Raw genomic sequence first — 3,800 nt, forward strand, 5'->3', positions numbered from 1 at the left:
CTGCATGCATGCATTCACAAATTGGCCATGCCATGTATTTCTGGAGTATCTTCCTCGGGGGCTTTTGGGATCTCATTTACTGCAGGAAAAAAAAAAAAAAAGGTTCATTCGTTCGGGTTGCCATTTAAGCTTGAATGATTCCCGAGTTTCCATGAAGAGAGGAGGAAGGAGGGAAAAACATGCAAGAGTGGAACAGCAGAAACAAAAAAATGGAATTTGCCTACAATGAGGGGGGAAAGAAAAGATACGGGCCCCAGAAATACAAACACGAGCTGTCTTTGGATCACACAGGCTGCTTTAGAAAACAAGCAGCCTCTCGTACGTGGCGGGCTTTGAATGGAAATTGAAAATCTCTGAGGCTGCTTGCTCAAAGAGTCTGGAATATATATTTATAGCCTGCATCTGTGTGTGCGCTCAGTAGCAGTAACTTGTTTTTTTTTTTATATATATTAGCATTTCAATATCGGCTTAATGAAATGTTTCTTATTTTCAGCATCAGTGGGCGCTGCTGCTGCTGCAGTCTCTCTGTCCTCCTTTCCTCCGAGCTGTGCATCCACTGCTTTCTCTCTCTCTCTCTGTTCTTTCAAGCACACCCTCTCTCTCTCTCTCTGCTCGTCTTTCTCCTCCCTCTATTTTCCTCTTTATATTCTCTCTAATTCCTTCATCCCTCCCCCTTTTTCAACTTGATCTGCCCCTCTCTGTTGCACTGCATCTCCCTCCCTCTCTCTCTCTCTCTCTCTCTCTCTCTCTCTCTCACACTCTCACTCTTCTGCTCTCGCTCAGCCTCCTGCTCATGCAGACGGAGGGAGAGGGGGGATGAACGAGGTGCACACATGTGAGGATCTCCTGAACTGCCGGGGCAAGGCAGGACCGGTGAAGAGAGAAGAAGAAGAAGAGGAAGAAGAGGAGGAAGAGGAGGAGGACTAGAGGAATACTGCAGTGACCAGCCAGCTTCCCTCTCTCTCTCTCTCTCTCTCTCTCTCTCTCTCTNTTACTATTTCCAGAGCAAAAATGGGGAATCAGTATGTAAAGGATGAACTTGATTTGTAAAACAGCTGCTGGAACTTCACGTGACCTTTGACTGAACTTCACCAATCGCTGCGGCTCGAGAACACCAGCTCACCTACAACTCTTCTACTGTTAAACTCGTCAGCGTCACACGATGATAAGTTGTGATGTTGAAGTGATTCAGCCGTCAAACCCTGAAAGTGGATATCTGGGATCTTTTTAGTGGAGTCTCCATGTTCTCCCCGTGCAGCGTGGGTTCTCTCCGGGTTCTCTGGCTTCCTCCCACAGTCCAGAACCATGTTGAGGTTAATTGGTGATTGTAAATTGTCCGTAGGTGTGAATGTGAGTGTGCTTGGTTGTCTGTCTCTGAGTCAGCTGGGATAGACTCCAGCCCCCCATGACCCTAGTGAGGATGAAGTGGTGTATAGATGATGGATGGAAACCCTGAAAGTCTGTCTCCGCTATCTTGATCATGTCGTGTCTTCTGTAGCATAGAAAACACTGTACGGACACGTAAATGAGATAAAAAACACTTGATATTTACCGCAGGGGGTTTAAACTTTTACAGTGATTCTACATTTTATGCTATTTTATCATCATTATTATTATAATACTTTCTACTCCACTACATTTGATGACCGCTTAACTCATTTTTAAGATAATGATTCAACACAATGGACAATATAAAGGCATTTATATATAACACAGTGTTAACTTTATTTAGGACTTTTGGGGTCTTTGGGACCCCAGGTCATTTGGTTTAGGTGACAGGGATTGATTTTTTATGTTTAAAGATTTTTTTTTTAGATAAAAAGAGGGACATTTGTCATGCATTTGGAACCAAAAATATGTCAACTTAGAAAATGTATTTAACATAATATAAAAGTCTAGAATGAATTGAATGAATTGAAAAAAAAAATAAAATAAAATGAATACCAACAAATATTTTGCACATATTCTTTCTTGAGGTCCAATGGACAATAGTCATTAATATTAAATAAATTAATAAATTAATAGTCAATAATCCAATAGTCCTGGATAAGGTTAAAGATCAAACTGGAGTTTTTTTTTTTGTTTTTTTTGTTTTTTTTTTACAATTTTGGCCTTCTGACGTCTTATAAAAGCAGTATGAAGTTGAGGTCACATTCCAAACGTCTTTGAGTTGTTAGTTTCTCCGCTGACCAGTGATTTATCCATTCTAACTTAACTCACATGGTTTCACTTCAGCAAGCGTTTCAATCATCTCTCGTAGTTTTTTCTTCTTTTCTTGCCCATTAATCATGTGATTAGCCCTCAAGACTGAATATTAAACTGTGTGTGTAAAATTATTCAGAGTAGCTCCACCTGCAGCAGCTACAACATGCTGCTGATGAATCTGATGTCAGATATTTATTAATGTATCAGTCAGATGGACCAAACCAGTAGTACTTTCACTACATGTTGCCACTAACACATACGTCCTTTTACTTATTTTTTTTCCCCATTTTTGCATTGAACACTTCTTCCTGTCAACCTGACAGTTTTTAAAAACAGGAAACAGGTCCTTTAAATAATTTGCCTCCACTGCATCTCCCTGAGTTTGGATGTGGAATCTGAACACCTGAACACCTTTGCACTTGACAGACTGAAAACAAACAAACAAACAAAAAAGAAACTCCTATTCCCTCCCTACAGCCTGCTATTGGCATCACCGCCCCATCACACTTGAACTTGTTCTATGACGCTCATCCAGATTGTTTCCTCCTGACCAGATCCTTGCTCGCGTCGCATCTGCTCTCAGATGTAAATGAAATCGTGGAATCTGCTGCACTCCCCTTCAGACACTTCACATGCCATCAGGACCTCTGCGTCGTGGCGTGCGGCGAGCGGCGTTGCTCTCTGGCAGCGGTGTGGCTATGAACAGGCTGTTCAATAATTTAGCATTAATACAGATTATAGCAGGGCTGGCCCCCTTAAAGCAGATTAGAGAACTCCCCGTCTGTCCGCCTGCCTGCATGCCTGCCTGTCTGTCACCTTGTTAACAATGGCAGCTCCTTAATGCCGACGCGGCTCATACGGGACGGGAAGGTGTGCGGGTCGCAGGTCGCGCGGTGTGGGCCTTTTGCACGTGTGCGGTTCGCTCAGCCGGGCGGGGGATGGGCGGTTATGTAATGTTTCTATACGGCGCTGTAGCTCCACAGACAGTTGTGTTAATGGTGGTCCGGCTCTTCTCCTTGCTCGATAAGTGTCGGAGAACCGTGCTGGGTAAAGCACCGTGGGCCGCCACTCCAGCAGGAACGCCACTCACGTGTGACCTCGGTTTCCCTTGGTTACCAACGTTTACAGCGAGCGGCGGTTTGGAGTTGTTCAAATTTTTTTAATCTGTTTTTTGGCCCCAAGAAACACACTCGAACAAATTGTGCTTTTAATAATGAGAAGTGGTGCTTTTTTTTTTTCATCTGTCAAGCCCGATTAAACCTGCATTCAAGGTCTTTTCCTGTGTGTGAAGAATATTTGAAGCGCCTCAAATGTTTTCAAAAGCGATGAAGAGAGGGCTTTACAGAGCCAGGACCTCTGCTTAGATAACAACACGCTGCTGGGAAAGAGAGAAAAAAACACAGAAGCAGGCTCCACACTTCTTTGATAACTGGTGGACTGGTTCTGTCAACACAAACATCTGTATGTGTGTGTGTGTGTGTGTGTGTGTGTGTGTGTTCACTCTGCATGCATGCATTCACAAATTGGCCATGCCATGTATTTCTGGAGTATCTTCCTCGGGGGCTTTTGGGATCTCATTTACTGCAGGAAAAAAA

The sequence above is a fragment of the Stegastes partitus genome, unplaced genomic scaffold, assembly GCF_000690725.1.
Source record: "Stegastes partitus isolate 25-593 unplaced genomic scaffold, Stegastes_partitus-1.0.2 Scaffold634, whole genome shotgun sequence".
Taxonomy (NCBI): Eukaryota; Metazoa; Chordata; class Actinopteri; family Pomacentridae; genus Stegastes; species Stegastes partitus.